The sequence below is a fragment of the Stigmatopora nigra genome, chromosome 7 (assembly GCF_051989575.1).
Source record: "Stigmatopora nigra isolate UIUO_SnigA chromosome 7, RoL_Snig_1.1, whole genome shotgun sequence".
Classification (NCBI taxonomy): domain Eukaryota; kingdom Metazoa; phylum Chordata; class Actinopteri; order Syngnathiformes; family Syngnathidae; genus Stigmatopora; species Stigmatopora nigra.
In genome coordinates, this window is record NC_135514.1 from 7,757,324 (window position 1) to 7,784,515 (window position 27,192).

General features: G+C 37.2%; 1 long non-coding RNA gene across 1 annotated transcript; it reads right to left on the reverse strand.

Moving 5' to 3' along the window:
• Positions 1–18: 18 nt before the first annotated feature.
• Positions 19–21,835, reverse strand: LOC144199436 (uncharacterized). The gene is made up of 6 exons (XR_013326906.1): positions 21,681–21,835; positions 19,952–20,037; positions 11,544–11,686; positions 4,593–4,694; positions 451–531; positions 19–390 (listed from the first exon to the last, which is right to left on the reverse strand). It is a non-coding gene; the product is annotated as an uncharacterized LOC144199436 (long non-coding RNA).
• Positions 21,836–27,192: the final 5,357 nt, after the last annotated feature.

Genomic DNA, 27,192 nt, shown 5'->3' on the forward strand with positions numbered 1-27,192 from the left:
TCTCCTACTCCACCTCCCTCGACCTAACCCCCTACTTTCCTCTTCCTATTCAACCTCCTCCCACTCAAATCCTGCTTTGTTCTGCTTACCTAACTTTCCCCACTTGAAGGTACCATAAAGTACTAAGTATGATCTGTGAGTGGAAAGAGACAAAACAACAAATACTACTGCATAATCCTGTTGAGTGGTGGCCCAGTGCATCAGTCATCAGTCTTCCACCTCTTTGGTCCTGGGTTCAAATCCCAGTGCCTGCAAAGATTTTCCCACTATTATTCAGGTAAATGAAAGAGGTAAAACTGCAGATACTACCAAATTTTCTTGGAGGGTGGTGGCCCAGTGGCTAAGTCACCAGTCTCCCACCTCTGTGGTCCTGGGTTCAATTCCCAGTGCCTGCAAAGATTTTCCCACTATTATTCAGGTAAATGAAAGAGGTAAAACTACAGATACTACCATATTTTCCCAGAGCGTGGTGGCCCAGTGGATAAGTCATCAGTCTGCCCCCTCTGTGGTCCTGGGTTCAAATCCCAGTGCCTGCAAAGATTTTCCAAATATTATTCAGTTAAAAGAATAAGTTCTAATGGCTAAATTTCTAACTGAATAAGTATTCAGTGGTGAATGAAGCATTTTGTCCAAAAAATGACTAAGTGTTTCACCCAGTTTCCTTGGATAAAATATTTCAGTACAAGTACTACTGCTTTCTCTCACAGGGTGGTGGCCCAGTAGCTAAGTCATCAGTCTCCCACACCTCTGGGCCTAGGTTCAAATCCAAGTGCAGGCAAAGATTTTCCCAATATGGTTCAGGTAAAAGTATAAGTATTAATGCCTAAGTGTCTAACTGAATAAGTCTTCAGTAGTGGATGAAGCTTTTTTTCCAAAAAATGACTAAGTGTTTCACCCCATTTCCTTGGATAAAACGTTTCAACACCCATGTATAAGTGGGGCACGAGTTGGTGTAGTGGGTTGCACACTCGCCTTTGCACGGAGAGAACGTGAGTTCGCTTCCCGGTGTCGGCGGTTGACTGACCAAGCAAGCGGTCGAGGGTCGGCCGAAGGCCGACCCGAGAACGCCTTTCGCACAGACAGGTCCTTCAACTGTCTTCCGAACTGCCGAAGGCAGTTCGGAATATAACCTTTTGCTGAAAAGTATGACTAAGTGTTTAATATAAATTAAAAAGTTTTTTCTTTTTTTCTTCTTCTTGTTCCATTTTCCAGACTACATGCTGTAGTGATCAGCCAAACGACGGCAGCGGGAATTGAACCCAGGTCTCCCAGACGGGAGTCCAGTGAACTAACCTCTGCGCCAACCAAGTGACTACACTTTTCTTTGTAATCATTTGAGTGTCTTTCCAAGAAGTACACAGAAACAACCAAGTGAAAATGTGTGCCGACCCGGGAATCGAACCCAGGTCCTCTGGACGGGAGTCCAGTGAACTAACCTCTGCACCAACCAAGTGACTACAGTTTTCATTGTAATCATTTGAGTGTCTTTCCAAGAAGTACACAGAAACAACTAAGTGAAAATGTGTGCCGACCGGGAATCGAACCCAGGTCCCCTGGACAGGAGTCCAGTGAACTAACCTCTGTTCCAACCAAGTGACCACACTTTCCTTTGTAATCATATGAGTGTCTTTCCAAGAAGTACACAAAAACAACTAAGTGAAAATGTGTCCGAAGCGGGATTTGAACCCAGGTCTCCAAGACAGAAATCCGGTGAGTTAACCACTACTCCACCAAGTACGTACACCTTCCTTTGTAATCATTTGAGTGTTTTGATGGCAAGAACACAGAAACAACTAAGTGAAAATGTGTCTTACTAAAGCCTTACTATCCATGGTAAAACTTTGATGAGGTACCCAACTTCTTAAAACACAACCTTTTACTATGCTGTGCTATTCATACTATCCAATAATTGTATTTGACAATCAATCTCAACATACAAAGAGACCAATGCACCAAAATGAAATGATTGATTAAAGTCCAAGCATGGTCCAGCACATTATTGATCAAACCCATAGCTGGAAAATGGTACATTAAAGGATTTTTGTTGTAGTCCTACTTGTCCTTGGTAATTTTTTATTGACAAAACCTGTGTTTAAACCATGCTCATCTGCTGAAAGTTTTGCCTCATTCAAAATCATGCAATTTACAGGCATTAGTGGGAAGGCTAAAATTGTGAAATTGAACCATCAATCAAGTAACTCCCGGCGCTTGACTGGGTCATGTTCAATGACTGTTTTTATCCAAAACCAGAAGCACCATCTTTTTCCAAACACTGCACCCCACTAAGTGCATTCGTTGGATATTCCCAGCTCTGTTAGGAAAATGTTTCTGGACACTGCTTAGCCTTAATTAAAAATGAGCCAAATTAATTTAGTCAAAAAAAGGGCCAGCATAAAAGAGTTGAGGTGACGTCCTGTGACAAGGTTTTACAAAGATCAACAGAAGCTCACTTAATGGTCTCTGTTCAAATTTCTCCGGGGTGTTGCCTCTAAGTACAGTGTGCAGACGTGTGTGTAATTATTTAATAGACTGGAGGAATGACATTTTAAAATTCAGTATGGCAAAAAACACCTGGGGTAATTTGGATGTGTGACCCATATGGTGAGGCTTTTTTGCTAAAATGCACTACATTTTATTTAAACACAATACACGACATATGAGGGAAGAATAAAATGACTCGTAGGAAGGCTTTTTTTCCTTTAAATAAAAGGCCACGCATATTAATTTATTTGTTCAAAAAGTTCATCCATTAATTTTCTCATGCACTGGCACAAGGGTCATGGGGGGTGCTGTAGCCTATCCCAGCTGAATTCGGGCACACACTCCTAGCTAGGGGCACTTTAGAGTGTTCAATTAACTACCATTAATGTTTATGGCATGTGGGAGGAAACCTGAGTACTCAGAGAAAACCCACACAATGACAATCGACCTGGCATTGAACTCTCCACCCTAAGACTGTGAGGCCTGAAGCGCTAACCCATTGTGCTGGAGAAAATTGTGACTGAAAATATGTCATTTTTTTTAATTGAAGCTTTTTAAAGTATCAATGAAATGAAATAAATCTTATTAATTGGGGGTTACATTTTTTATGTTTGAAATTTGCAAGAACTTCTACGTAAGCTTCTTGGCCATAGGAAATAAAGCGTCTTTTGAATACAAATTTGATGGAGAAGAAAATGTGTGCATTTTTTATTTTTCAATAAACCTGTATGAATGAACCTCTAAGAACAGGTTGAGCAGGGACAATGTGGAGTCTCCAGGTTCTCTGTATTTAATGGTGAAGAATTGGCTACTTGGTTCCAATTGACAGATGGCCTATTGACTGTTGTTTCACTAAACCTCAGCCTGTGATAGTTTTACTATAGGACCACCACTTTCAAGCACTTTCTGTCTGCTTGGGACTGACGTGTTCTGACCGAGAGAATCCGCAGGAGCAATCATCTCCCACTGTGCGGCACAAAATTACATACTGCCACAGCAACTGCAACTTTTACTGTAGGGAATGTCGCCTACGGCCCAATGACAATGATGTGGCTTGGTGGCTATTCTCTATTGAAAGGCAAGACATAATTATCTGCGCAGCCTCTCGGAATAACAACTTTGCTCACAGGGATTCACATAGAACGCAAAATGCAATCTGTGCTTCTAACCGGACGACTTTTTCCAAATACAGTACAATGGACATAGTGCAGTTGTTTGGCCTTTTAGTTTAAACATCAAGATGTCAAAAACTTATCGGATGTGTTGAGTCTTTAAGGAAGACATTGTCACAGTTACTCCTCTTTCTTGTTAAGAGAATATCACAGTGACTCAGATTGTCAAAATAGCTAACTATCTGTTCAGTTGTGTTTATTCTGGGTACTGTCAAACAAGTTGCACGATCAACTGTGTGCACTACTGCAATTTTCTCAGCACCCTATCCACAATCACATTTGTCCTATCGTCAAAACAGCACCTTCAATGGCAGCCAAAGAGTTACGAATACGGAACTTCAAAATGCCCCCAAACCAATTGTAAGTAACATGAAAATCCCCCAAAAATCAGCAGGAACTAACAAAAGAACAAAAAGCATCTCAGAAAGTCTTTCAAAAATAGGAAACAATACAAAATGTACCACAAGTCACAGAAAATAGTCTAAGAATTGTATTGATTTTTTTTGGCCCTTGCCCTCATATAATCAAAATCTAAATCAATGGCTGTTTTTAATACAATACTCAGTTCAAGCTGAGAAGATGGGTTCAGGTCTACCAACAGATTGATGTCTCTTGGATCTCTTTGATAGGGTGCAGGTGCTGCGCTTTCTAAACTTATACCTCTTAACTTGTATCTGGGGCACTGTGACTCTGTGCTGCTGTGTTATCTTATCGTAAGGGTAGCAGTCAGCACGCTGCAGAAGTCACCTTGGTGCTATAAAAGATTCAAACACTCCTCTGGAGAGGTCTATCCTAACTTAGAAACATTTGCTACTACAGACTACGGGGTTCCTTTTGGTGCAATAGAAGGTAGGGAACAAAGAAAGCAAAGAAAGAAAGAGGCGAGCTATTGTCGTTTTCATTCATTTGTTTTTTACATAAAAATGATAGGGAGCTCACCAACTGCTTGACTTCCAAGTGGCTGTACATTTATCCAGTATGTATATCCATTTTTAGTCCACTGTGTTATTCAGTTTCAGGCTTCAGAAGAGTTCTGCAGGCCTGTGGGGAATACGGAATATACGTTTCAAAAGTTAACATAATGAACAAACTATGCGAGTCTAAATAATTATTTTATCTTTTTACTCTCTAAAGAGCAGTAAATACATTGTAAAAAAAAATAAAATGTTTCATGTGTAAGTAGATAGAAAATACGGTACCCTTCACCTTTAAAACACATCTTTTGTCTTTATCACTGCTACACTCATAGAGGAAAGGCTATTGAGTTCACCAACATGTTTATTGATTACACTTGTGGACGTTGAGTCCCTTTTCATTTCGAGAATTATGGAAATCTATTAATACTGTGCTTGGTAATAGCAGAGAGAGACGGGGATGAATATCATCCAATTTGTTTGCTCCACTCGTACCAGCTTTGATAACCTCTTGCCAAAGACACTTCTCACATCCTGGTCAATCTTACGATCGATTGCGTAGACAGTGATACATGTTTCTGGAGCTAATGGGAATAATTAAGGAAAAGCAAAAGGGTTACCAGGGTGATTTATGTTCGAAGGTGAGGATGTGCTCGCATAACTCCCCATTACTCTGCGGGAGAAAGGTCCAAAGTACAGTAAACTCTACAGATTGACTTCCACTTAGTAGCTGGATGAAATGATATACTAATAACCACATATGCCAGAGGGACACTGTCCCCTAGGTAACCGCACAAGGTGAAAGTCACACTCTACGCTTTCATAAAATCAGTATAACTCAGAGTCATTACAGAACAGTAGCTGTTCTATAGGGCTGGTATTGTCAGTGTGCATTCTCTTTCAGAGTTTGGAGACTTATAAAAGTACACCACTGGTTAAATTTTGAAGACACTTTCTCAATCAACTGAATGGGTAAAGTCTCAAAATGCATGACTAGAGCATGTACAATAGGAAAAAAATTACAATGTAAAATAAGAGCAACCTGTACCTCACTCAAGTTTATCAATTAAATTCAAGAGATAAAATTTAAGATGAGTGGTGGTCTTATAGGTATGATGAGGTGTTTTTGTCTTGTTTATGTTTGCATGTTCTTCCCGGGCCTGCATGGGCTTTCTCCAGGTACTTTGTTTCCTCCCACCCCATCCCTAAAAAAACTTGCATGGTATGCTGATTGGACAATCTAAATTGCCCCTAAGTATTGGTGTGAGTCTGTCTCTGTGTGCCCTGATGATAAAGCGGTTCAGAAAATGAATGTATGAATATACATAGCTGAACTAAAAAAAAGTACAGAAAACCCTTCAGCAAATGCATGTCAACAATTTGTCATTAGAGAAGCATTGTCATCTTTTTAGTAATTTCTCTAGTGCTCTTAAATAAATAGCTCATACAAAATGACTTCAAGTACTTTAAACGCTAGTAATCATGGCAGACTTGTGATTCACAATATGTATGTATTAAAGATCCTTTTACAATTTTTGTTCACCTTCTCATAAAATGATTATTTTAATTGCAATCATGTTAGATTTTATCATTTGAATGGAACTAGGGGAGAGAAACGTATCATTATACAATTACATTGATACAAAGTGTTGTCTTCAGAAGTTGGCAATGGAAAATGGATCTTTTCTAGACTTTTGGGGTTTTCCACTGAAAAATAAACTTAAAAAAAGAAGGTTACTGAAAATTTACATGCAAACACCACACATGAAAGTCCTGGATTAAAAACCTTATCTCAGTTTGTGGCATATTATGTTAATCAGCCAGCCAACATGACACCTCTACAAATATCTTTTATCTAATTGCATTTGTGTTTTCTACGTATCACCCTAGTGGTTTTCAAACATTTTTCCCCTCATCCCCAAACTCAATCTGAGAGGACCATAATTGTTCCTTTAGATTTCTATTTTCTTTCTCTGGGGTGTACTTTTATGTTATCATTAACCTGAAAATGGCTTTTTTGGCCTCTGTCTCATTTTGCCTCATAACACCAATTGACACACGCAAGAGTTTAATCACTCACGCTACATGCTGGTGAGGGTGGCTCACAAAAATATGATAGGCCTAATAAAGATCGAAACTGTATTTCCTTGCACATTTATTGTGGAGGGAACGGTTTCATTTAAAACATGTTTTGAGAATACTAATCTCAAACGTATCATAGGGTGGATTAGCCAAAGATTTCAACATCTAAACATTGTGAGACAGGTTTTAACCAGATACTAAGGTCTTGATGACTACTTGCTTTTCTAACTATTTATTTATCCTTTTATTTTGTTTAAATGTGTCAGATAAGAATGTTTAAAGGAGAAAAAAGAGCACTGGAGCACTAAAAACGTTATCCGCTGGTATAAGCTGCTTATTATCAAGCTTCTTTTCGTGCTGTCACTATCAACTCTCTGTCACTTAAAGAAAGTTTTAATATCATTGAAAAATGAGTGAAGTATACACAGTGACTGCTAAGGATGAATGAATAATTAGTGCGAGGATAGTCAATCATTCATTCATGGCCGCACAGAATGACGGACAATCATTCGCACTCAATCATACCGCCACCGAGCAGGAATCGATCCTACGCTTGTCCACACCAAAGTCAGACAAGTGAACCGCTACATCACCAGGTGGCCCAATAGTGAACTAATGTACTGTATTTGAGCACAATTTTACCATTGCCATGCAAAGCGTATTTCTGTTATTTTCATCATGCAGACAGCGAAATATGTATTTCTCTTGAGGTATAGAACCTGGATTAAAAAAGAAAGTATATATATATATATATATATATATGATGAATTCTAATAGTAATACATATTAAACAGAAGCTGTAGCTTTTGAGTATAAATTGTAAATAATGCATAACATGCAATTACTGTCCTACTAATAATGTTCAATGAATTATTCATCTATTGTGATTGCAAAAGAATCTGTAGTCCCAACCCAGCCTTGAATAGGAAATTTTAAGATTTATGTTTCACCTACTGTATGATAGATTATGTATACAGTAGTAAATAAGCTCCCAAAAGGTACATTTGAGACAAAACTCACACACCCCACTCACTTTCAGATCAAATGTTCTATATAGGTGATATTGACTCATGTCCAAAACTGATTGTCCTTGCTATCTATTTTTAGCTATTAAGACATTTTCATTCAATCAATGATATGTGCCAGACGAGGATCTCCAGTAAGAAACGTGAAAATATCCCAGGAGCCCATTTAGCTATGGATCCATCTTTCTTCTTTGTCAGTTCTTGCAGCTGCTGCACATTTGCATTTCTATCTTGTACGGACAGACAAGGAAACCTTAAAGACCCGAGCCTGAGTTTCCTAGTCTAACTTAAAACACCTAAAACGACAACAAATCTGTTTTGGAAGGCTCAGAACAACAAACATTGGTATTTTTTATGACTATCTGGCCCTTGTTTCACATTTTACTAATCAGACAAGAACTGCATTTTGCAGGCAATCTGTGGTGTTCTTAAATGGCGAGTGTGACTAGAAAACTGTATCAAAGAGAAAAATTGGAATGACGGTTCAAGTTTAACTATTCAGGGAAAACATCCGAAGTACAAAGTTTCACTAGCTCAAAGGAAATTTACCCCTCCTTAGGGCTGGAATATTTATGCATGCAAATACTGCTTCCTCTGCATGTCAGTCATTTAGGAGTGCACTTCAATAAGAGCGGATAATTAGTATTTATCATGTTTATGTTTTTTTTTTGCCACGCTCTCTCTGAAAGTGTTTGTGGCCTAGCATTTTCTGGCACTTAAAATGCACGCAGATGACAATTTTGCCAGCGCCATTACTTCCTTTTTAATTAATGATGTGGTCTGATTTAATATTTAAATCATCTTGCTTTGAAGGGTGGCAGAGCCTTTATGCTTGTCTTATACTACTCTTTAATCCACATGGTGAAAACCTGATGTTTACACAAAAGGTTTCATTGGAAAAACTAATGAGAATTAAACTTATTTCAGGATATTCATTAAAAACAAAGAGTCAATCAATACCTTTAAACATCTCCATTGATATGTCAGCATTATCATTTATCCTTTTTCCAATATGTAAATATGTGAACCCTATTACATGTTGAAATAAATGACAGGATATGTTATATAATAAGGAAAATGTTTACAATCTTCTTTAAGGAAGGTATGATTCTGCCACACATTGTTATAATATGATATGTACTCTAAATACACATGACAGACAGAAAAATAAATATGGTAACATAATTTGAAGGTATTATTTCATAATATTTCATCCCTAATGCATTGGAGTGTATCGCTGTCTGTGTTGTAAAAAGAATCTCAGTTTAACCTGAAACAATAACAAGTGGATATTTTGTTAAACTGTGTAGCTGTCTGGTGTCTTTGAAAGTTAATGGTTGAATAACATCCGTAATTTTGTGTTGCTTAACAAAGGAGCAATACACTCATTGAAAAAAGACAATCAGTGTATTATATTGAAGGCAAAAATGAATTTCCATTGTTGTAAAGGATCAACAACCCTAAAAAAAAAGTCCAACTTGTTTGACTAAAAATGTTTTGAGCTTTTTGTACTCAAGCACAATTATCATTTTTTTTCCATTAGCTCAACATTGTATGAGGACGGTTAATACAAGAAGTTGAAATAAATAGAAACATAGTTATAAAAGATTTCCTGTATCTACGCAATCTTGATTTCAATCTTCAGTAAAATGTATTAATTTTGCTTAGCATTTATCGACAAATTTTTGAGGATGAATAAGCAAATGCTCAACAGCTGCATGAAAAGCAGTGCCTTAGTATACCAACAATTTCCCAGCAGAGGTAGCTATGTAAAAATAACACTAAACATAGAATTTAGTTAAGCCTCTATTGATCTGATCCTACCATATTACTGCTGCAATTAATAATCAAGGCTGAAATTTGGATTCTGACCTTTGTATAGTAAATGCTTGCTCTGACTGATTGGGTTTTTGTGTATCCCGCCGCCTAAGCAAAACAAAAATTGGTCAGGCACATAGCTGTGTTGCTCATGTCTCTTAAAAAGGTTAAATTATGGAGAGAGGAAATCAGACCCCAGCTGACTGGACCTGATTTGAGCAGCATGATGGTTGTTGTTGTCTTTTTTTTTTTTGATAGTCAGCTTGTCTGAATCAAACACAGTGGTACCCTTACTTATGAAAACAATTGGTTCCAGACCTGGTTTTCGTAACCGCAATATTTCAAATGTAGATGCATTCATAAGTAGAAGTATCACTGTATAAATCAAAACAATAAGATATATATAGGTGTAATAATGATAAGAACACAATAAACTATTATACCATGTAGCCCAACTATCTATGAAAACACATTTAACCACTGTGGTAAAAAGTATGATTTATATACTATATTTATGTTTTTTGCTCGGTTAGTAGCCCACTTTGTTTGACCTTTTCAACCCTCTTTTTGTTCTTTACGTTATTTTATCAGATTTTTGTCTTTTTATTAATTATTTTATCAATTAAACAATTTTAATAACGATATTTATTACAATGCAGTCTTTTAAAGTATGCACAAAGCCAAGTTGCTTGATTATCTGGCTGGGATAGGCTCCAGCTCCCCGCGACTCTTGTGAGGATAAGCAGAGTGGAAAATGAATATATGAATGTGAGATTTGCACATGAACAAATTGGTCTGTTTGCATCTTCCAGAGTTCAATTCGTCCCCAGATCTAAAAATAAAAGAAATTGCTGCATCCCCCGTTGCCTTGGCCTTGACGAAATAAACAGTCAATATTTGCTCCTGGGGACCTGCATAAGGATGCCACATAAATCACCCAGCATGCACCTGTCCAAAGGATCAGAAACAGAGTCCTGTGTCATCACGTTTAAGATCATGCTGAGGCTGAGGCCCTCCTTCATATCTGAATCAATGTGCCAGGGGGCACTTGTGGTGTGTGTGTGTGCGTGCGTGCGTGAGTGTGTGAGTGTGTGTGTCCGTGAGTGTGTGAGTGTGTGTGTTTCAAGATGAAAATTTCATTTCCATCATCTCCCATTGCGATCCCAACAGCTTGTATAACAACGTTTGGTTGCTGTTGTGAGAAAGTTGGCAAAATGATGCCCTCATGCTGATACCATCAAATCTTCTATTCAAACGGCCTCTTTTAACCTAATTATACGCACTTGCATTTGCAGAAACCCACAAAAAAATCAGTTTTACATGCCACAAACATGCCACAAATACGCAATCCATTACTATTAAAACTTTTATCTTTACATAAATGCAATGTTCCTGATTTTTGGAAACTGTAGTCTTTTATATGAATCTCAAAGTACAAATCAATGAAACTGAATAAATTCAGTGGTGGTTTTAGAGCAATTCAAATGAGCCATTACTTTCATTTATTTATTTTTTACACTGTTACACTACTAATTACTTTTCCAAAAGAGTTTAATTTTGACATGGAAAAATGTTTTTTTTCAAAGGCTAAGAAACTAAGTATTGCTTTACTTTATTACATGATTAATGTCTTTGAACCCAATGCTTTTAGCATTGATGTAATTGTTTTAGAAGCGGGAAATTTGTCGCTATGAAAGATTTGGAGAAGGCTGTCAAGGGGAAAATTAAGATTCATAGTGGATAATGACTTTTTCTGGCCTGTCTGATTGGTTATTCTGTCTGTATTATGTATACGCGCACAAATTTGCGCACACACACTTCTGATGTCACAAACCCTTTCCTCGTGATCTGCTCCACTATTTCTTTTGCAGGACTTTATAAGACTCTCCCAGGGCTAATTATCTATGACAGATGACGTTGGCTGTTCATACAAATGACAGACCATAAAGAACCTTTCCTACCTCACTTTGGGCAATGCTGTAGTAGTTCAATGTAAAATGCTTTAAATAGTTTGTAAGTTAGATGTCGGGAAAAAAAAATTCATTGCTGACCTTGAAGTGAATAATGGCTGAAGGATGTCACTGAAAGAAAGTCTGAAGGGTCCATGGTGCTCTTTTATTCATTTATTTTATGAACCGCTTATCCTCTCAAGGGTCGCGGAGGGTGTCGGAGCTTATCCCAGATGACTTTCGAGCTGAAATTGAGGAAATTATGAGGGGTCAACAATCAACGGTAGACCAATGGTAACATTAAATGCATTTGAGTTTTTATTCTTGTCGAAACGATAACGTTTTATCTGTTTTATCTAAATGTCATTGGTTTACAGTGGATGAATTTGGGAACAGTATACTAGATCGGTTGGAACAAAGACCAGGATGTAGACTGGCCCAAAAAGGTTGCCCATCCTTGCCTAATATCCCTTAAAACACTTTGTAGTTTTATTAATAACAGTGAACACTGTCCCCATTTAGCTGGTGGAACACTCCAGTTTTAACGTGAAGAAACAACCACCAACAATTATGTCCTTACGGCCTAAAAGAAATATCTCGATCTTATGTGTAACATCGATGGTGGTTTTACATAACTAAATTGCGATATAAAAAACAACGATTTACGTTGAAATAACAATTTAAATATTAGTCTGAGATTTATTGCAAATATTGTATATCAGATAAGTTACTACCATGAACAAAGTATATAGAATAAACATGTCATTTTTACTTAGGGTTCCCTGCAAATAAACAGTATGCATTAGAACATGATTCATTACAACAATCTCAGTGGTATATTTTGGAACAATTCCCAGGATGTGAAATGAGTATAAAAGATTGCTATAATAGAACCAAACAAGCGGAATAATAGACATTGGGAAAGGCTAAATCTTTTTTGAAGTGCACAACAGAGTGAAACCAAGATGGGATAGTGAGTGATCGAAGTCTATTTCACAAAGCTCTGCTCTTCACTTTTCTTCCTCTGTGCTGCTTTGCGATACCAATTCTAATTTATTCACGCAGCGCCTCTTTTGAAGCATGGCTGAATTAGGAAGACTAGAAGCTGTGAGTCACATTTATCAGCTGTAGAAGTTAACAACATGCCGGGTGGGATGATAAGAGAGGCTTGCTTTAGCTGTAGATGTGAGAATATGAAGTTAATCTAAACGCAGCGGGGTACATCTATGTGCATGATAGCGTGAGAGGCAAGCACAATATTGCATTAAAAAAAAAGCATGATTTTTTTTTGGGTGGATGGGGGTTGATTTCCAAGAAGGCCTGAACTGAACCTTGTGACTCGTCACACATGATGGTCCCTATTGTGCTTTGCAGCCTTTCCCTTGATAAAACACACAAACTATTCTATCAGATGTTTCGTTTACATTTATAGGTGTTGCATGCACATCTAAGTTTTTGAGCTTTTAATCATGCTGTATTGTTTTCCATCACAGTTGGAGTGTTTTTTTAGCAAATAACCAATGTTTGCGAACATGTCAATGTTTAAGTCAAAATTTACATTAAAAAAATAAAAAATAAAAAGATGGAATGACTGTTGCTGGCAATTTTACAGAAAAAAATCATGAAAACAGGTGCGCGTGGGATAATTTGTACGCGTGTGTGGCAATAATAGAGGCAGCCTGTCTTGTTTATACTGGATGTTATACATTGATTTTGTATAATTGCCAAAAAGCAGAGTCATTGAGTTGCATTTCGAGATTGGATTATGGAATACATATAATTTACAGAATTCTTCAGATGAAAAAGTATCTGTTCAAGGGTATGTATGAATGGTTGAATGAGTCACTAATGGTTGTACGAATATCAGGCAGATGTGCAAAAGCTGGGACTAAAATTCTGACAATTTTCTTATTCATTCATTCATTCATTCATTCATCTTGTTTGCTTATTCTTGCAAGGGTCATGATGGATGCTGCAGGCTATCCCAGTTAACTAGGACACTAGGCGGGGGACACCCAGAATTGATTTCCAGCCAATCACAGAGCACAACTAACCCACTCACTGAAAACATATGGACAATTTTGTGTGTCCAATATGGCGCTATATTTTTTAGCAAGTGGGAGGAAACTGACATTTACTAAATGGATTTCCAGCTGAGACAAGAGGCAAGTCATTGTACTACCAGCTTCTAATATGAAAAAAAATAAAATAATAATGATACATGGCTGAGAGTCCAAATGAAAGTTTTTTAATCTTTACAAAATGTCAAGTTTTTTTTCTCCGCAAATCCTTTTACCTAGAGTAAAATGTCTTTGTCTTCAAATCTTATTTTCTCCTCTAAAATAGCTCTCACTCTTATTGCATTAGTCAGAAATTAAGAACAATGCTTAAAATATCCTTTTTATAATCTTTCAGTGCCATTAATAACCAATGTTGATACTATAACAATAGTAAAATGCCTGACTCAAGAGTCAATCCATAGTAACTGGACACTAATGAGTATTCCCTACTCACTTGATCATGGAACAATGCTAGCCAGTCACCGTGTGTGACTCTACACTGTTAAAACACATCAGGATTTGACACTGAGGTGTGAACAAAAGGGCCACAGTGATGCCGGAAACACCCACACATTATATGAAATTGCCTGTGACTGTGTAAAAATGGAGGGAGGCCTAGAGAAGATAGAAGGTAGGATGAGAGATGAAGGCTAGAGAGAATGGATGTATGGAAGTACAATGCCTGAAGGGGATGTTTTTCCCTGTTTGTAGACCAGTCAAATGTTCTTTTCATGCAATTATCATGCATGTCCTGCAGCAACACTACTAACAAGGCAAAATTGTACAGTGTGTTTGAGTACTACTGACAGAATAATGATTCAGTGCTACAATGTATCACACTAATTTTCTGTCTCTTTGCTTGAAGCTGCTGCTGTATCAGCTATATTAAAAAAAAGAAGGAAAATACCAAAATTTTACTATCTGTCATTATTGTTCTGGGACATTTTCTAGCAGATCTGCCTCCATTCTGTATCTCATATTACAGCTGTAGCATCAAATCTATGGTCTCATTAGATTTTTCGTTCCGATTCAATTCATTTGATCTGGTATGACACACCTGTCAGCAAAATGAAGACAGACACACTCTCAGAATGCTTCAATAATTGGTTTGCTTGCCTTAAGTGTGAACAGTTTTCTTTTTTTATGCGTTTTTGTGTTGGTAGATTGGCACATTATTCTTTAATAATAAGGTGCCCGAGAGCCAGGTTCGAGCTCATAATGGGCATTTTAGCATTTTAAATGTTGAATTTTTTTTGAATAATTGGAAAATGGAACCTGTGTATACTGATTAGGTTATAAATTAAAGGGAAAAAGTAGCAGCATTAGAGCAGTTATTACCTGAAAATGTGACAAACGCACATTTCTAGGATGGACAGTTGAGTGTTGAAGGAACTGCCGACTTGAAGTAAAAAAAAAAAAATTATAAATTGTTTGATTGGCTGGAAGTAAAGGCTGTTGTTAGCAAGCCTAGCAGATTTGCATGATTAAATATTTGAATGTATGTAATTAGACTTTAAAAAGGGAGTAAAAAAGGCATGGTTGGCCTATTAAAACGCTGTGGGCGTGTCCAATGACTCTACTCAAACCAGTGGGGTATGGCAGAGCACCATGTTTGCAAACTGAGTATACCATCTGTTGTGCGATGTGGGGTTCCGTAAAATAGAGCTTTACGCATGTGGCACCTAATGATTACATTCTTATTTTTCGATAATTAAAATAACAAGCCTGGCGGCGCGGTGGACGAATGGTTAGCGCATCAGCTTCACAGTTTTAGGGTCAAAGGGTTGATCCCAGGTCGGTGCTCGCTCTGTGGACTTCGTATGTTCTCCCTAGGCTTGCGTGGGTTTTTACGGGTACTCTGGTTTCCTCCCACAGTCCAAACGCATACAAGGGGAGGCGGGTTGACCACTCTAAATTGGTTATCTGTCTCTTTGCTCTCCACAATTGGCTAGCCACGATTCAGGGAGTTCCATAGGAACCATGGGACTTATCGTCAAACAAATTTGATCAAAAAGATCAATAAATAATCTACTCAATGCATCATTTGTGGGTTCCTATGGAAATGTTGTATTTTTTATGAATTTTGCTGTGTTTTTAGCCTGTGCCTGTTTTCGGTAATGTTATGGAGAATGACGGTTTGAGTGCTTTCTCTGGCAAGTGATTAAGCGGAGAATCTGAACATTGTCCCTGTCTCTTCTTACATTAGTGTGTGCAAAAGGAAACGTGTGTTATTGTGTCTTTGCGTCTGGTGTGACTTTAATAATGCAGCAATTGCCACATTTAAATGACTCCAGTGAAGCCGCTCCTCACAACGGGGGGAGCAATTTGAAATTTGAAGCTGCTAAAGGCGTCTTAGGATGAACAACAAGTTTCGCACAAGAACAATATGCAGCGGGTGCTAAAATATTCAACATTGTCCGTAAACACAATCCTTTGGGTTACTGCGCTCTAATTTTTTTTTTTTTAAATGCACCAACTGGAGATGAAGACATGCTGATCCTATTTGTTAATTTAAAAATATACTTTTCATTATTTAGAACAATAAGAGAAAACAAATATTTAATTTGGATGATATGTTGGTGGTGTTCTTTATTTGCTTAACTTTTATGGAGCACAACTGTGAGCTGCTGTGATTTAAGGCAAAGTGTCACCGTCAGCACTATTCAGCCCATTTCAAAGTGGTTAGAGACCCTAGAAATGAGTTACAAGCAATACGTTCCTTCGCTTCTTTAAAAATGCATAGGATTAAGGAGGAATTGTTTTGTGCTGCATCAATCAAGCTCGACCGAGTGAGTAAAAGGACGGAGGGGATGAGGAAATTGGAGCTAGACAACCTCCATAGATTGCACTATAGCAATTTTAGAGTCTCAAATAATGAATTCCTTTCATACTGACATGGTTATGCATGGAGGTGTGGTCATTGGATTACTGGTAATGTTCTTTGGGTGGTAAATCTTTTTTGCCATCTGCGGCACTCATGTCGGCTATGGTCACATTTAGAACGCTTGATGAAATAGGACTTACATTTTAAATTTCCACTTAAAAATGTTACATGCATGCTCGCAGTTGGGATATACATATATGTCACATCGGTCTAGATCCATAATCATACATCAAGGTTATTCTGTGTTTTTGTGTGTTGGTTTTCATTCCTATTCTCTTTCTGTTTTAGGGACATATTAGAGTGTTGAACCAGGCTGCATGCATCGTTTTTGGGTGTGGGGGGAAATCAGAGTACTAGAAGAAAACCCACACAGTCGGAAAGGTTGGAACTCACTGGAGATTGAACCCTCGATTTAGAACTGTGAAGCAAACATTCTGCCTCGAGGAGAAAATGCAAACTCCAAACAACTATCATCCAAATGCCTTGAGGCTGTAAACATGAAGTGACATTCCACACCTTGATTTTTCTTAATTGAGGGGAGAAAATGCAATCTATTTAAAAATGCAGTAATCAAAAGGTAATTGAAATTCCTATTACAGATACTCATTTAAAATTAATTTGAATAAAACATTTGATTTAATGGGGTTTTTATCTAGAATAGACCATCTGTAAGTTTAAACTTGGTCTGAAGACTAAGCAAGGCTAAAAAGATTTTTCTGACTTTTGTATCCATATTTTTTTCCTTCAATTGATGTACCAGTATAACAAACATCTCCTTTCAATTTCTTTTTTCATTCACACGTTTTTAAGCAGCTTATTCTAATACTTCTTTAGCCACCGAATATAATTTCTACAATCTGAAATCAAGTTATACAGAATGTCATGATCTAGAATCTAGATGAAATATAAAAGAACACTGAATAATGAACATTGAGTCATTCAGTTTGGACAATAATATATTAAAATTACGAGACTCTGCGGGAAGATTGCAATCTGTTTCACTGGGAGTACCGTAATAGTGTGGTCACCTTGGGTATTGAAAATGTCACTTACATTAATAACATATCAGAGAAAATTAAATTAAATTGCATCGTGTAATAGAAATATTTCTATGCATTCTTGAATAATAATTTTTTTTTCCAGTTTCCTGGACAACCAAAAGGGAATTAGCAATCTTAGGTTAATTATAGACGATAGAAGAGTGCTTGCCAATATGTCTGGCCTGAACAACAGCAAACAGTAAAGAAGCTATGAAATGATAACCATGTTAAAAAATGGAAATGAAAACACAAATGGAGTCTTGACACTCATATTTGCCAGGTTTTTTTTTCCAATTCCATTGTTATTCCAGCCAAATTAATGCACGAGGGAACACCCTGTATTTTCAAAAACGGTGTATAAATGAGATAATCCTAAGGGGAACAATGAAGTTACAAGGTCTAGATGTAAAGAAGATAAAGGACTTCATGTACTTAGGGTCAACAGAGCAAGTTGATGGAAAATGTAAAAAGGAAATGAAAAACCATGTGCAGGCAAGAATGGAACAGCGGAGTATCAAGTGTGTTATGTGATCCGAGAGTGTCTGCAACTACGAAGGGACAAGGTCTACAGGACAGTGCTAAGGTCAGCCATGATGCTTACGAATTAACGAATAATAGGCACTTTAACAAACCCGGCAGAACAAAAATTAGTATGCCTTTTCTCCAGTTGGCTCGTATACAGTGAAACTTGGATGGTTTGAGCTCGGCGCCTCAGGCAATGTTGACTCCGTTTTTAAGTTTTATACAATTAACAAGGCATTTTTATGACCATTGTTGGTGGGTGCAGATGTCTGAGTATTAAAGCAAATAAACAAATACAAAATCAATAGTTTGCAGTGTCCTGTTTAATTGTGATTCATTGTGTTTAATTGTGTTTCAGTGAATCTCGTTCAATAGGAAAAACATTGAATTATTTGGATGAAAAAGGACGTGAATGTCTCCTGTCAGATCTAGATGAGAGCTTTTAAAGTCACAGAGGTTGATTGAATAAAACCTCTTATACATAATTGAGGAAAATGTGAGCTTTTAAGGTAGATGTGGATATGAATCCTCCATTCTTCACAAAGTTAGGAATTATCTGAAAAAGCCTTTGACTTTGTATGGGCTTGTGCTTGTCAAATTTAGTCTCCATTAATTGTTTAAGAAGCCTTTGATACAAAGACAATTTGAGGAAAAGGGCATAGAAATTCCTAGGATATGCCGACCAAATGCGCATATGATCCATCATTATATATACATATATATATATATATATATATATACATATTTATTTATTTATATAGACGCACATTGTCAACAACAAAATGAGCCTGGAGTTGACAGAGCGCCAGACTGTAAAAATTGCTAGGAGGAATTTATGATCTGCCACTGACTGCTAAAAACAGTTGACCATCTGTGGCAAAGAAAATTCTTCCAGTGCTACTGTGATAGTGAACTGGATTTCAATTAGTTTTGGTGTGACAGCACTTTTCATTGTGCTGACAGCTGTGTAGTCAGCGTGCCAGGAACAAAATAAATGAATAACCACAGAAAGAACACTTATCGTCATGCCACTTAGTGTCTGCTGTTACTCTCTACGTGGTAGACAATGTTTAGTCTGTTAAGCCATGGCCACATCACATCAACGTAACATGAGCGCATCTGTCTATCTTATTGGGGTAATGACTATGGTTTGCGCAACATTACATTGTTTCAGACCGAGATTTCACTGAAATCCAAACCAAAGATTTTGGGGTGTGGAAACAGAGAAATAACCAACATTGAGCTAAGTTCAAAGAAAATAAGAATCAAATGTGTTTTACGGTCTCACAATTTTACAGGGGTTGTGAAAGGTTAGTAAGGTATTGTTTTTCTTTTACCCAGTGTTTCGCCATATATTGTCAAATGAATGAACTTGTAGAATAGCAGATCAATTTTGGCGTTAACAGAAATTGCTGTGTGCTGTCAATATATAGGTTATGCCTAGCAGTGCGCAATATTGCTGCGATTAAAAACACAGCCATGTTATAAAGTCCTGTGTTATACCTACTAGGTGAAAAGATTGTGAGACCAAAAGAGCAGCACCCTTGAATGTTTCCCTCTCTATATTGACTGATTCAGAAAGTAATTCTGAGCAAACAGGTGCAGGGAGCAAGAAGGTACACTTCAAAATGGCAAGCAAGTCAAACCATGAAATTCAAATATTTTCATTGGAAAGCACCAATCCATTAAGAGGGCAGTGACCCTAATCCATAAGAAAAGCATGAATAAATGTGCGGGTGAAACAATGGTGTCTATGGAAGGATTTGGTGTCAGGATCCAGCTTCTATTTCTGTTCTTGTGGATAAGTAAGGTGACAAACAATTCCTTTTGTTCAGTTTGCAGTTGAATTACAGTCCTGGTTTGCTGGAGAATTTCCCAGAGTAAACATTCTCATCTTTTTCAAAAGGGTAAGTTGTGCATGAAGTTCTTTTTAAAATGACAAGTCTCATTTCTCTTTAGGCTCATTTCACATTATGTTTTTCTACAAAAAGAAAATGGTCTTACCTGAAGTTAGATGCATATTTAGATTTTATGTTGCTTTATGTGAATTTGCCCCATTGGCTCCGTTAATTGCTGTCTGTCTTCTCCAGCTGAAAGATGACAGAAGAGAAGACAATTGTTAAGTGAAGCTGAGATAACAATCGGGGCAAAGAAGAGGTGCCTGCAGAGACATCCCAGGTATGGTGTTGAAGATCAGCTGTTGGCCTCCTTTTAATGATGTGCGTCTCATTATGATACCTGCTTTTTTTCTCTAACTGTCATGACAAGTGAGAAGCAACATATTACTTCGCTTACAATGATGCTCATCTCAGGTGTCGGTATGGGCAATTTTGTGCACGTATTCTTCATGGCGATTCATAAGATCGAGAAACACCAAGATTCTATACACAGGATTTCAACAGATCTATCCACACCTATTTGTATTAAATTGTTTAACACTAGTCAAATACAGGAGATATGGGCTGTCCCTTTAAAAAGCAATTAATTTAGGTAAGTAAATTTTATATTCAAAACAATCATTCTACATGGCATACACCGTTGATTCCCAAACTTTACTTTTTTCTTCATATTAATAGATGCCTGTCATCTTTTGTTGCACCAACAATTGTATCTTTGCATCTTAATAGCTGTTGTTTTAAATGGTCAACTAAGTAACTGACCCTAATGGTTTTACTCCTTTTTAGTCAATGTCTGTGCAAAGACTGATTGATTTCTTTTCCCAGGCAACCTCAAATCTGACACACACTTGCTTGACTAATCAATGTGACATGACACATTTGCATAAAAAAGACATAAGTCATTCATAATCCCAAAAAATAAATAATTGGTAGATTGTTGTGCAAATACCTTTTTCATTCGGTCATCTTCCATACCACCCATCCTCAAAAAGGAATACGGGGTTGCTGGAGCCTAACCCAGCTGACATTAACGTCAAATCAATTTTATGGTGGGCCAAGCCATTTTACATGTAAAATTTAAAAAAAATCATATAAATGGATTAAAAGAATTGGATTAAGACCCCTGACTATTCAGATTTTTATATATCTAAAACAATGTTTATTGTAGCTTTTGTACATAGATTTTTAGATTTTACTAAATGATTTTTGAAGTAAAAACTCAGAAAAATGTATTTAAATGTTACAATTATTGATTTAAATGGGGTAAAATCCGGAAAATTAATATACATCTATACTCATTTTAATTCAATCCTAAAACAGAAAGTTGGCACTCATGATTTACTTTCTCGGGCCACACAAAATAATGCAGCGGGCCAGATTTGGCCCCCGGGCCGTCACTTTGACACATGAGATTCCTGCAGGAAACATGCACCTGATTGCAATCCACTGATTGCACATATAGGACACCAGATTGGTGAAAAGACATCTGGGTTAGGCTCCAGCAACCCCTGCAACCCTTTCAAGGATGGATGGTATTAAAGATGAATGAATGAACAAAAACTAAACAAATCAGTATGCACTTGCAAAAACAGATGACAACCACCTACCTATTCTTTACCCAGTACAGGACATGGGTAGGATAGGAATGTTTTTTTTTTTTTTTTTGCACTAGTTTGGATTGCACTCTGCAAAGGACTACTTGATATAGGCAAAAATAATTCCGAGGCTTATGACAGCAACTACATAACACGCTTTTAACGTGTAGGAATGTCAGTCTGCAGTCTGTCTCATTTCCACGTGCGTGCTTATGTGTGCATGTAAGACAGACTTCCTACCTTTTGTTGCGTGCACATGGCTGATCTCCAATCACACAAAAATGGACGGTGTGTTCTTTTCACCCCATTAGCGTGTGTGTGTTTTCAGAGAAAAGTGGGAGACGTTTTCTGATGAAGAACACATCTGCGACTAACCTCAGTATTTGCTCTGTGGAAACAAGTAACTTCCTATCGCAGTTTTTGTGATGCTAGCGCCCCCTGTTACCTAGGAAGCAATATGACAGCATCATAAAAGTGGTCAAACACTCAGCAGGTGTATTTTTTATACTCTGCCATAGTTTGGCAGATCATTGGAAAGAAAATTATTCATCTTTTGAAATATAATACCCATCCAAAAACCTCATTGTTGTCTATTAAGATAACATGGAATTAAAAATGACCACAGTGGCTTGTGCATGGTTTTAGTCATTTGAGAGCAAGGCTACTGCAGAAATTTACTTCAATTCTTTATGCATAAGCAGTTATAGATTTTAAAGTCAAGTTTTTGAAGTTCATACAGATTAAATAAAAAAAGATATAGATCAGCTTCCAAAATTTATTTGATTTTGATTTCATTCAATCCATGACCTTGAAGAGATAGGATGGCTGATGGGTGTATCGATTAGAAATTCTATTCTGACTGCCTGAGACATTAAAAATGCAAACCAGTACAGAGCCTTGGATAGGATGCAATTCCCTCAAGACCAACACGGTGTGCCAAGTAACACAAGGTCCAGACAACGACAATAGAAAATGCTAATTAACATTTTTGTATGCAAGAACTTCACCACTTTTTATATTTGCCAAGTGGCTGATGCATATGTCATGGTTGTTGAGTAGCCTCCAGTGGCAATTCAAATGGTAGGAAATATTTAAATTCCATAAGAGCCGCCTACAACAGCTGCTTTTACTTTATCCGCCCACTTTTCTTGTATGGATGCATTTTTGGCATTACAGCTGTGAACATAGTTTAAGACATTGCTGGATATGTGGGAGCTCCATTTGACAGCGATCCATTGGAATGTCATTTTGTTTACTTAATTTATGTGTGAGAGTAAAGCTGCTGTGTTGGACTAAAAAGAAAATAGGAACATGATGATACCACATGCTTCTTGACATGAAATATTCAGTTTACACAAAGCCTCAATGGGTAACCTTTAGTTTAGTTCCAAGATATGAAAAATATCCAGGTTACGAAATGTCTAACAAAATCAAACATCCATGAAATGTAAATACACTTCCTATTTTGTTTATGTGTACATATGTTTACTTAGCTGCCACTTGTAACTCCATCTCATTGCAAAACATCTGCATGAAATATTTTTTCATTGTAACAGCTTGTTGAAAGTTGTCCCCAAATACAGGAAGTTCATCTCATCTCATTTTCTGAACCGCTTTCTCCTCATTAAAATCGCTGGGGTGCTGGAGCCTATTCCAGAATCCCTGAATCGGTGGAGAGCCCATCACAGGGCACAAGGACACGGACAACCATACATAATTAGACCCATACCTATGGGGCAATTTATAGCGTCCAATCAACCTAACATGCATGTTTTTGGAATGTGGGAGGAAACAGGAGTACCCGGAGGAAACCCAAGCAGGCCCGGGACAACATGCAAAACTCCGCACAAGGTGGACATGACCTGGATTTGAACCCAGAACCCCAGAGCTGTGAGGCCGACGTGACACAGGAAGCTTTTAAATGTAATTTTAGCAGCTTATTGCGTGGAGTTGGAATAACTAGGTGTCCTGATGCCTTTGCCATCATAAAAAAAACTTAAAGGCCGTAGGTTCTTTCAGGGCTGACAAGGTTTGATCTGGTTTGGAGGCCATAATGAAATGTGCTGTTCATTAGGTCTGTAATTCAATTGGGGGGCTCGGTGGGGGAGTGCAAGTTATTGCTTTGGCTTCCATGACAACAGTGCCTGGGAGTTTCGGCTCCAGTGTTTGGAAGGATTTTGAAATAGATTTAAGGTTATTGGGAGAAACAGCATTGTGTAGATGGGGATTCAGGTACCAGTTTCTCATCATTTGGATTGAGTATTAATTTCAGATTATACTTCCTCACAGTGACAATTAAATTTGATAAATTTTATTATTAAATGTATCATCCATGGTTTTAAAGTACCAATGCATAGTTCAAAATTATAGTCTAGTAAATGTAACAGTGGGATTTAGAATTGCAGTTATAGTCAACATTTATTTAGTATTCTGTTCAGGTGATATGCATAATATCAGAAGTTAATATCAGCAGTGGTATTTACAATTTTTCACTCTTGTCCTTGTTGGAAGATTGAGCTGCCTGTCCACGGTCATAGTTCAGACATATTGTGTCCTGGACTGCCTCATCACACAGAAAAAAATGAATGTTGTCGCCCGTAAGTGTGAAAGGTTAAAGATGGATGTTGGTGCAGGCGTGTTCAGCTTTATTTAACACTGTCACGATGTGATGATCACAGACACTGCCCGGAACACTCTTTGACAAAAAGCATGGGAACAACACAAATTTTCGATCAGCGAACTTCCACTAAAACGTCAGTCAACATTATCAGTATTGAGGACAGATTTTGTTCCCTATTATGTTCAAGGTTTAAACTCTCACCATTCTTTTTACAGATCATACTGACATTATTTCACTGGTATTTTCCAATTCATAACTGTTATTCAACTTAATACTTTGAGGTTATTTTGATATTTCTCTTCTAAATACATGGAATCTGTTTGAAAATAAGTGCAGTTATAGGCATAAACTCTTGTTTTTTGTCAGATTTTTGCCACTTTGGCAAAAACTCGGATGTTTAAAATATGAAACCCGAGTTTTTCGCATTTTTATGTTCTTTTTCTTTTTCTTTTTTCTTTTTATCTATACCCTTTGCACAGAAATGTCACAATAAAATTATTGTCTTAAATGAGAAAAAATAAATTGCCTAATGGGAAATATAAAGGGTTTTTTTTGTTTTAACTTTTAGTCACAATCAAAGATTATAAATTGAGTGCAAGTGCGCATGAATGAGCACACATAGCAGATAGATGATGTACAAATAGCATTACAAACACAAAGTTAATATAAATTATGCATTCAGGATGAACAAGCACAACACTTGAGTGCTGTTTTACCCCATTTATCTGCAAATAACTGTTGAAGAATTAAATATAGTCAGTTGCAGGCAAAGCAGCCATGCTGATCTGATAAACAATATACACTTCTCTCACTTCCCCCACGTAATTGTGTGTACCCATACTTGACTCTGATTCATGCTGGAAAATCAAGTGTCCTCATCTGCTTGTCTTGCTGTTGCTGTTGAAAAGCCCCGCTCAGGTGCGCGCTCTGTTTTTGGCAGATGTTTTTCCACGGAGGACGAGATAACAGGATTAAGTCACATTAGCATAAGCAAATAGTCTCAATGTGCAGCATTGACGTGGAGGGTCTAGTTGTGACCTTTGTAGGGACTATATCCATCCAAAGTGGGACATTTTCTATAGGCAAAGTGTGTACCTTTTATACAATTAACATACTAAATGTTTAAAACTAAATAAATGCAAAATAATTGGGAATTTGTTCAATGAAACTCAAAAAAAGCAAGACAGGGAACAAAGACTATTCCTCAATGATGAATGCATGCTTACTGCCCCCTTCTTAGACTCTCAAGAGATGGATGCGGATAAGGGGAAAGTGAACGAGAAAAGAGGTAACGTCGGAATACGAGGTGACCCCACTTATTCCACCAGAACTGAATTTCAAACAGCCTATACTCGTTAAGCATGAACACTTGTGCTTGAAATGTAGCATGACTGATTGGTTCATCATTTGAATCTGATTATTTTCCAGTTGTGCAACATTCAAAGATGCGTTTCTAAAAGCAAAAGCATGAAAAACTGACCGTCATTATATTTTGGTTTTTAAAATGTATTCTTCATAAAACCTGCCACTCACAAATGCTTTAATTTACAGTCATGCTAATCTGTAACTCTCCACAGTTCCCTTAACTCTCGTACCCATCTGTCTCAAGAGGGCTTTCGGAGCTTAGATTTGAAAACACATTCTCCACACCCTCTTAGGGAAAATTAACACTGGACTGAGGCAGTCTGAGCCAGACTCTGCTTCTTTTTCTCAGAAAAAAAGGCTGGTTAAAAAACCCCATCCTCTATTATAATGCCAACACATCAAGTGTCAATTCAAAAATAACAATACCATCCACATCCATCATCACTTTTACATCATAGATGCATTGGATTACAATACTATCATAAAGTACTTTTCATAAACACATTGGACATTAATTTGCACTATATATTTACTAGTGAAACCAGGTAGCAACCGGGAGGGATTTACATGTGAAAATGGAAAAAGTGTACTGTTATGTAAAAGTAATTAAGTGTATAACCAAAGCGTGAAGCTATTATTCACATTGTGCTGAATGTGGGGCCCTTGTGGCATGTTTTCTGAATAGTAATCCCTGTTACCATAAAAAATACAATGATTATATTGAAAAGTTGTCACACAAGATCAGAAGGCTTTCCGTTTTTTTATGAAGGAATAAACTAAAGGAGTGAATTGTCTGTACACTATGCTGCAAGTATATAACCAAGGTTTATGGCTGTAAATAATTTTAAAAGAAATAATACTGTCTAAAAAAATAATAATAATAATCCTCCAGTAAGGGAAATATTTGAATGGGACTTCAGTGAAGGATGCAAAGCTTAGTTCTACTTTGTTTAGCAGTAAAAGTACAGAATAACATATTTTTCTTGTCCAGTATCACTTTGAAACTCCCTGTTGGGAGAATTTGTATGATTCATCTAATTATTACACTGCTCAATGTTCAGTAAATGTTTTGGATTTCTGTACAGCTTGCTTGAAAAGGCTGTGGCTTACTTTGGTCTTTATATTCTTTGAAACGTTTCATTTCCAGATGTACAAACTCGGCTGTTTGATTAAATATTCAGTTTGAATTCGACAGTGTTATCATTAATGGACCCATATTCCTTATCACCAAATGCCAGTCTCCTGCATAAATATTTAGCCCAGAGAAGCTGCGACCACAGAAGAATACAAATACTTTGTCAGCAGACCTTCACGCCAAAGGCAAACAGTTTGTGGTCTATCACTGAGAGAAAGATTGAATTAATAAAAAGTCAAGCAAAATAGCATCTGTACACCTGGCTCAAAATATGTTTACATGGAGTTTTTAAAAAGTGCATAATGAGTATTTCCCCATCTGTGCTGCACCACCACATCTTTGCTTTTCAGGTGTTGACTTTCTATTGGTCAGCTTCTCAACTTGCAAGAGTTTGGGTTATGGAAATTGTTCAGGCTGGTGGAAAGTGTATTGATTTTAAAGTGTGGTTTTTATTTAAGCACTTACATTAACAATGACAAATAAACATTCATCAAGACCTTTTCACCTTTGCAACCGGTCATTATAACTTAAGTGTACATGTATAGGGTCCATTGGAGTGCAGCGTCTACTTGAAAACATGCCACTCACTATAAGAGGATATACAGGTCATAATCAATGCCAAAAATCTGACA